The 9878-nt window shown below is 35.2% G+C and overlaps 1 pseudogene; it reads right to left on the reverse strand.

Moving 5' to 3' along the window:
• Window positions 1-1895: 1895 nt before the first annotated feature.
• LOC128217517 (protein arginine N-methyltransferase 6-like) lies at window positions 1896-9446 on the reverse strand (annotated as a pseudogene).
• Window positions 9447-9878: the final 432 nt, after the last annotated feature.

Raw genomic sequence — 9878 nt, forward strand, 5'->3', positions numbered from 1 at the left:
GTGTAGTTGCCATAACTGTTTGAATTTTACGTTTAAAAGTGATTTCAAGTGGTTGATCTTTTCCAGCGATATTGTGACGTCATTTGAAAAAAATGCTTCCGGTTAGAGTCGGGTCTTTCTATTTACCATTCGGAACTCCTCGGCCATTTTTTCAAAAACAACCTCGGATGTATATGGACGGTTTACATACTTAAAAAGTAAGTTCAAGTCCGCTGCAAATAGATCGCGTAGTAATCTTATTTAGTAGTTAAAATTTATGACTTAACTCTTGGGAATCGTAATTATGTTTGCAATAATACACTTCACTGGCAATCAATTTAAACTGAGAGCAATGAATACAACTCTTAAACACTACATTTAATTAATGCTTTTATTAAAAAAAATACGGACTACTTCAACAGATGTACCGGCATACATCCGAGGTTGTTTTTGAAAAAATGGCCGAGGAGCTCCGAATGTCTATTTACAGAATGGGTAGGAATGGGTTACTGAGAATTTTTTTTTTTAATGAAATTAAGTTTTTTTAACAATTCTTGAATGAAATAATGAACTATTGGTGTAAATATAAGTAATGAATTGCGGGCATTCCTTAAATATACAGTATTTATGTATAAATATTTAGTTCGCAGTCAAACAATGCTATCATTTTTTTAATATTTACAAATCTTACTTTATTTATTAAAGACGAGCGGGTGTGCACGTGTTGTATGCTATTACAAACATTCATCAAATATGCGATGCAGTAGTTAATGCTTGGCAATTCTTTTACGAACATTTGCCTTCCTAAAATGATGCTGTATTCAAACATTCGAACAATATGAACAGAAATTAGACTTTAGCAAAGTCGGGCTTATTAATATACAATTATTTATTGGAATGATTCTAAAAGTGTTGTTCGATTTGTTCATATAGTATGTTCACTTTTCCATGTGTAATAAACAATGATGACATTAAAACATACGGGACAAGTGAAGAAATTGTTGTTGTATTAAGTTTGTTGCTGGGTTCTCTTTTCTTTGGTGTTTGGAGTTTGTTACGATATAATTATTTAGCCTAATGAATTTCCGAAGAGATGCATTTTCTGTTTATTTATTTCTTTAAAAAGCCTTTTCCACAAAGTAATTGCTGAAAAAAGATGTTTATACTATGATTTTTTTGAATTTTATAATATGTTTTTTAGTGATTTATCAGTGAAAAAAAACACACGATATTTACCACTCTCAATTCCAAATCACCTCGTGAGCACCAGTCGGTGGTGGTCAATCGCCGAAATATAATACGATCTTACACTGAAACAAACCATAAACTTCTATATAATGTCAGCGTCATGTGTTTATATTACAAGTACGTTTTGTTGAATAAATTTGAATGCCATCGTCAATTCCGTGCGTTTTAAAACATTGAAAGAAGACTATTATAAACAAATCGTGCTCGTTAATTCAGAGGAATTGCATTATCCAAAGTGAGTGTTGTTTGGTATCATATTTAGTTAGGACTAAACCACACAATTATAAGACAGAGCGAGATTACCTGGAAGCAGATAACTTAAGATACGAGTACATATCAGCCTGGCCAGGAACATGTATTTATTCTTACTGCAATTAATTCAATTGGCTTTAATTTCTTACCCATTATTTACGGAAAAGAATACAGAGAACGAGTTTTATGTGTGCATATAAATATTAACTTGATATTTTATAAAATAACGACATACAAGTAAATGCACGTTTGCATCAGAAAGGAAGGAGTATCGCTGTCAAAAGACATTTAGATCCTGTCACATCTTATTCGACAGTAAATAAAACAAAAACGTATCCCTGTCATGTATATGATTATTCTTACAAACAAAGCAAGTCATGACATGATATAAGAACTAGTTGACACGTGACCAATAAAGTACTTGTTCCAGTACATTTGCACGCTAAATGATCAACAATACTCTCTACAGTGTACATGTACTTTCCCTATGCTGTACATACAAACACATATTTCATATGGCTTTTATATGACGTTTTAGTGCATATCATATCACAATGTTCAAGGCACAAAATCAAGTCAGTGAGACTAGAGGTCTTGACCTAGAATATTGTCCACTTTATGAAGTACTTGACTATTGGTATTCACTTAGGACACCTTGATGGAGAAACTATAGTGTACTGATAAGAGACCGTCACTTCTATTCTACAAACACTTGTAGCGCGGCTCTTGGTAAAGAATATAAATGAGCTCACAAGTCCCCGTACAACAATCTAGATATGAAAGGTCATATTTGCTCAATCGTGGGCAACCGTGTGCAAAATAAATAGAAGGCTAATGCATAGTTTCTTGAAAGGAGCTGAGGTGTTTGCATATAACAGCTTCTGTCTTGGAGGCTTTACTGTCCCTCATTAGATATAAAATGCTCTTCTCAAATGTCTTGTAGTCATCAGACAAAGCAGTCGTTCATGAGATGCGTCCTCGTGTGTTTTGGTCCGTTGTTCACTTGGTGCGTGATACTGATATCTAGGAACCTGAAACAAGTTAAATTTAAGATAGCGCATTTTCACCTTCATATTCCGCAGTTTGTTCATGTCTACGTTTAAAACAATTTTCAGGTGCTGCAAATGTCACAGAAACCCAATTCATGCATTGTCCGCTTTGAATGCAGATTTCGATTTAGGAAAATGAAACATTTCCAACTTAATACATTTGAATGTTCGTTCATGAAAAGAAACACTAACTTAAAAATAAGATACAGGTGCTGCAAATGTGCATTGTCGCAGAAACACAATGAATGCATTTACCTTGAATAAAGATTTCGGTTAAAGGAAAATAAAAATAAATAAATTACGTTGTACAGAAAAATGGACGACGTAAACAGACTGGTAAACTAATGTAGGCGTTTTCTTTAGTTTTCTCTAATTTTATTTAAACAAAGTCATTGATGTACAGCACGTTGCGAAACGATTATAACATGCTCGCAATTAACCTTGCGGCTTCCCTGTGTGGCCGGATGTCGATGGAACCGGAAATACACGTTTCCTGGTCAACCGGAAAAGGCTCCTCCACGTAAAAGGCCTGTCTGTGACCAGTGCGTCTCCCTGGCAAGATTAACAAGAAATTAAATGGTAATGGAAGTTTGATGCAAAATATGTTGGGCATTACTCTCGTTGTTATAACACAGCGAGACCAATACCTTAATTGCTAGACAATAGTCCGTGTGAGATTAAGCCATGACTAAAACACATATTCAATGAGAAAGCAGACGGCATCCAAAGTTATATGTTCTAAGCACATGATTTTTAATGAATTGCAATCATAAACAAATCATTTTGAGACTTAGATGCAGAATATAAAGTACACAGAATAACACACTCTGCGTAAGGCGATGTTGTCAAACTGACGCCTTCTGGAAAGCCGACGTCAAACCACGTGCAGAGTGTAGAACCCGTGAACTTGCGTCTGCCCGAAACACTGGAACCGGAATTCTCCCTGACATGTAGTTATTTCATAATTGTATAATCTGTTAACACACATGATTCCGCAGAAATTCGTAATTAATGAAGTCATGTGAAAATTAATCATATCAGCTCAAGATTCTACATGTGTTCGTTTTCTGATATTTGCGTGATGAAATTTATAATGCAAGAACTATTTAAGATTATGCACAGCACGCAAACGAAAACTGAATAATTCGAATTATTTAATTAATTAATTGATCTTCTCTGTTTCTGTAATGACCAAAAACGCACCTGGACATTTTCAAGATCTGATGCCTGTACTGTGAGCAGGTCGAGGTGACAGATTTTCTGCGCATGCGCTCGTATAGCTTTCGTTGGTATGGTATTCACGTGCACCTGCTCTGACAAAAACCATACGTTAATGATCAACAACGAATACAAATATTTTAACTACTTGAATGTTCGTTAATATAACATCACGGTTACTATTACACAATGCAATACGAGTTGTCCTCAATTGTAGACTTTTGTTTCATTGCATGTGTCGATCATAATGTACGGCACCTGAAATTACCGGCAGTTTTTATACACAAGAGAAACGTAAATATTTATATATTTGCCCACTCAGGTGCATAGCAAACAGTCACCGTGATGTGTGGTATTGACGATCACATAATCAAAGTTTATTCCGACAGACCATATAAAGGTACCTGTTATCATACTCGACTACGTAGAATGGGGGAATGTACAGTGTAGCGGTTGACGGGAACCTCAAAACATCCTGGAAGAAAAAGCACCTATGTGCTATAAGGGCCAGTAGTTGTTGGTCAGCAATGGACTATTTTGATATATCCAGGGTTTAAATGAATGCTAAAATAAATATTTCCTTAAAGAATGATAACGAGCGATACACACAACGATAAGTAAATGTGTTAGGAAAAGCAGAAACTATAACGGACATACAAAGTTCATTTTAAAATGTAGAAGGTGGACTTTGAAAAGCACACTGAAAATTGAAATTGTTAACCAATAAGCGTAGAACTTGATATAGGCCAATGAGCCGTTTCATTAGATAAAATGGTAGATTATAGTCTACGGGTATCTGGTAACAGCCATAATGAAGACGACATTGAGAGTGGCTCTGCAGTATGCTGCACCAATCATACTACAGTCAGAAAAAGTGATACGGGTATTGATGTACCTGTTTGAGCCACCGGTCTTTGCAGTGGATGACGGACGGCAGCATAGACTCATAGAACAGGCAGTAACCCTGAAATACGGAAGAAAATAATGTAACACAAAGTGGAACGAGTACATTTACTTGTACAGATACTATAACTTATACAAAAAATATTATCACCGGACACTGTTTTTTATTGAATAAACCGCACGATTGTCATAACTGCATGGATATATAATTGCAAGGGGTCACCTACCATCCACTCACTAACAATAACGTCAAATTGTTCCGTAAATTTTACAGACTGAAAACTCATTAAGAAAGATCAACTCATTTTAACATAAATACATGAAAAACGAATATAAAAACTTAAATTTTGAAGTTTAAACGTACGTACATCAAAATCAATTACAAGGACTATGTACCAAACAAAACAAATCTCTGAAACAGCATAGACTCCTACTCCTCGATATAAAACCATTCACATACACGAGACGTATTGACTACATAAACTTGATCCTCGTAATTGGAGCGACTAAAATTAACAACAAGCACGACAATTAAGCGAGGATAATTGTTTGTTTCAGCAAAAGATCGCAGTATATTTCACTGAGTGAGCACCGACAGTAATATACCACGAGAGGTTTGGGTGAATTTGTTGCTATTGCGATCTAATGTGAAACAATCGGGTTTTCTTCGTAATGTATGACTTAAAATTATTTCTACTGTATCAGAAAACAGTAAATGGATTCTGACAAGTGAGTGTTTTTCGTGTTTATACATACAGAACACCTGCTGATTTCCATATTTGAATCACATGTTTTAAACCGACGGTATTCAAAGAAAAAGAAAACTGTAGAATCAGACATCTGATAAAGGGGAAGTGCACGGTTGATTTTTTATGAACACTACATAATCGCATTGGTATTCTTTATCCCGCGTGAATACATAATCATGCAGAATGGAATCTCATGCTCAGTTTGCTTTAAGGTTATATAATATAAATATTGTACTCTAAAAAGACGAACAGAGAGTGGTTATATCCCAATGGAATTACATGTCCTTGTTCGTATTAGAGTAAGGCGCACTAGCAACATCACAACAATGATCATTGTGACGGCGGACAGACTGACCAGCAACATCTCAACAATTATCATGTGGGCGGCGGACAGACTGACCAGCAACATCTCAACAATGCTTCTGTTGACGGTGGACAGATTGCCCAGCAACATCCCAACCATGATCATATTGACGGTGTACAGACTTTGGAACTTGATATGACCTTGATAACTTAAATGATAGTTTTAACGGATTACCGATGATAAAACAAACTGATATACACCCGTGTTTTCTTGAATAAGATTGAATAAATCTCGTCTGACGTTACAGCAGCTATTTTTTAAGCAGGAAATCCCATGCATTCTAGTTGCCACAAACCAAAAAGATCAGTCTTGCAATCACCCTAGATCATCCAAGGAAAATACATAATAACAGATCATTTATTTACCAGAAGATCGTAGACCGAATATCATACAAAAATAGTGACAAGTACAAAACATGTGTGAATATTCATACATTCTAAGTTCGAAAGCCTTGTATATAAACATACTCAGATTGTTTTAAAATAGTTTCATTTTCTGTATTGATCAACGCAATTAATTATACATACTAGGGTGTTGTCTATAATACCTAAGTATAAATCTCATTCTTAGTTGAAGCATAAACAATAAGAAATATTTTAAACATATCAACATCTATGCCATCTAGGCCTTTGTGTATAAACACATCTTCTAAATCATTTAAAAACATAGAAAATAGGAAGGGTGACAAACTCTCGCCTTGCCGTACACCTAACATACAGTCAAACCCTTCTCCTGGTAAATTATTGTGTTTAACTTTCGATTTGACAGTATCATACATTGATATAATAATAATAATAATAATAATAATAATAATAATAATAATAATAATAATAATAATAATAATAATAATAATAGATTAATAATGATAATAATAATAACATTAAGGATCTGCCTATAATAATCCAAGCACTCAGGACTGATCGCCCACGTACATACCTGTAGGCGTTTGTCCGCACTGTGTCGCTTAACATTTTCTCGTGCACGCCAACGTCTGCGTAGCTCCTGCAAGGAAACATGGTAACAGTAAGCGTCAATCACATGGGAATAGAGTCTGTCAAATTTTGTTTTTATAGTAAACAAACATGCTTATATTGAGAGCAAAGTTAGTACAAACTTACATTTCTCATAAACTGAACGGCTTTTTACTATGTTACTTGTAAACATGACAAGAGTTGTCATAGTTGTCGATTATACACAAATTTGTCTTAGAAATTAAAACAATAACGGTGCACTACGTTCCTTTGAAAAGTAATAAAAAAGGAGTAAACATGAAACGCACCAATACGACGAATCAAAGGGTTTTAATGATTGACAAAATAATTTTCAGCATCCGTTGTGAGATTCAGTTTCAACTGTTTGAATTCATTCTATTTTTGTTACATTGACCTCGACTTTGACCATAGAGGTCTAAAACTGTGTTGGCTGTAAACAACTGTGTGAAGTATTGTCCATTGAATGACGGATATCGAAGTAATAAGTGAAAATCCTACCTTGTCCTAAATTATAACCGGACTCAATGTGCTCTATTACTTTAACCTAAGTTCCTAAGTCAATCAATAACTTGTATTTAAAATGAAATGGTGTAATGTAACCTAATGTAACCTTATTGAAAAAATGGTCGTCAACAATTGTGTGAAGTATTAAGTCAATTGAATGAAGGGTTTATAAGTTATCAACGAAAATTCCCTTTTTGCCCTCAAACTTTAACTCGACACAAATTGCTCTAAAACTTTAACCTAAGTCCATCAGTTAATTTGGTGCCATAATTTGTACTAAGGATAAAACGGAGTTATGTAACCTCCTGGTGTCATGATCCTGAATTGAATGGAATAAAGGGCATTGGAGTTATAAGTGCAAATGCCAAACTGCCCTACATTTTTAGCCGGACGCCGATGCAGACACCGATGCAGACGCCGACGCTGAAGCCGGGCGTATAGTATAGCATACTTTATCTTCTATTTATATTCATTTATATAACATACTCGTAAAAGGTTATCGTTTTTACCGATTTTTCCTTTCGGACGCCAAAATTAATAAGGAAGTGTATGAAGTGCATTTATAAATCATTATAAATTATGGAGTCTAGTATACATTTATTATCCTGGAATTATCAATGGAAACATGTTCACAGTTTATTAGTTTTTACCAGACATGAGTCACAATGTCGCTAATGAAAGCTAAATTGTAGAGTAATTATGTCTGTTTTGATAACCAAATGATACTGTTGTGTACAAGTCATGTTTTGGTATGAACGTTGAGGTTTTTTTTAATTTAAACGAGGTAACATAGCAATATCTAAAGGGTTTTTGTCGTTGTTTGTAATGTTTCAACAACAACAGATTAAAAACATGGGCATCTACGACAGTTAATGACGCTCGTCTATTTGACTCAGTTAATCATGGGGAATTATTAGCATTTAAGCCAGCCTTGGACCTATTAGCACCTTTGTTTGTCACAATGCAAAATCATGTGTTTGATGAACCCTGGCATGTTGCAAAATTTGCCAAAAAAATTAAACCAAACAACTAAATGATAGCTAAATTTGGAAACGTAATAAAGTTGGGCTTTTAATTGAGGAAGTTTCTTAAAGATAAGATTTACCACAATAAATAATACTCTTTTAATATTCCAAAAAGGATTAATAAATGTAGAAAACAATGGTTCTGAAGGATACCAAGTTTAATTTGAAACAAATGAGCCTAAAACACAGTATTTCTACCTTATGAGATCATAGTATACCACAGTGAATCTTTAAGCATTTACCAATCATTCAATATATTTGCGCGTTCTGCTTTTTAAGTTTAAACATATTTATTTTACAACGATTGTGAAACAAGTTATTACAACATTATATTAATCACTCTCGTTGGCACGATTTTACGCGAGAGTGTGGTCTTGTGTTGTGGGGGAAACCGGAGAACCCGGAGAAAACCCACTTGTCCGGCTTGGTGACCACAAACCAAACTCACATGCGCCCAAGCCGGGAATCGAACCCGGGTCGCCTAGGTGATAAGCGAGTGCGCTAACCACTGCGCTAACCGGACAAGCGTTCTGCTTTTAAATGCACGATTACAATCCTTTTATCAGTAATTAATATTTTATTATTTAAATCAATTATTTAGTAAGTAGTCAAAATTCATATTTGTTATAAGAGTGAATTTGAATAAGTGTGTCACTTAAACATATATGCGCAAAGACAGTTTAACGGTTTTCAAATGGTAACCAGTATGTAAATCGTTGAACGACAACGCATTAACGCTCGCTTATATGCTCTTTTACTAATGCAAGTTCTACATCTGCCTTCAAAACACGGGTTTAACACTTATTATTCCTGGAAAACGGAAATAAGATATTTCATCGTGTTTAACGTTTTCAAAGGATGACACCATTTGAGCTTGGTTGTTTTTCCAAATTTTAAACCGTGATATACAGACGTTGTCAAATTCACTTAATGTCAGACCTTTTGCGAAGAAGTAAAAAACAAAACGTTTCCACTTTTAATAGCAAATTAGAAATAGAAAACAACGCTTACTTGAAGTAGCTACAGTCATGTCTCCGCCTTTTCCGGTCTGCTTCTTCGCCTGATGGCATCGTGTCTTCTGTCCGCCTGAAACACGACCGGAAGTAGTCAATGAGCTCCATCAGCACGCACACGACGGCCGTCCACATACAGAGAGCCTGCATCCTAACATCCGTCCTCCACCGGCCGTTAACAACTCTATGACTTACATATTAAAATAACCACTCCAGTTTAAGGTTACATTGTCCACACCGTTTCGATGTCATTTATCTGAATGTGTTTCAGCAATGATGTATTAGCCGTTAAAATAAAAAGGTATTGTACAATCCATTAGAAATATCGAATTGCAGAAAAGAAATAATCAAGCGTACAATATCCCTGAAAAACTGATAGGCTGCTTTGAGAGCCAACTTCTCAAATCATCTTAATCCAACACAGTCACGATTGCAGCAACTTGAAGTACAGCTATCGGAGACGTTAACCGATTCTACCTATTTCTCTCCACGATAAGAGCCATGAACACAACAATAACAAAATTCACTTCAGCTCAAAACAAATTGTCTTATTCCCCTGTCCTGCAACCATAGAAATGGGAC

The sequence above is a fragment of the Mya arenaria genome, chromosome 14, assembly GCF_026914265.1.
Source record: "Mya arenaria isolate MELC-2E11 chromosome 14, ASM2691426v1".
NCBI classification, from domain to species: domain Eukaryota; kingdom Metazoa; phylum Mollusca; class Bivalvia; order Myida; family Myidae; genus Mya; species Mya arenaria.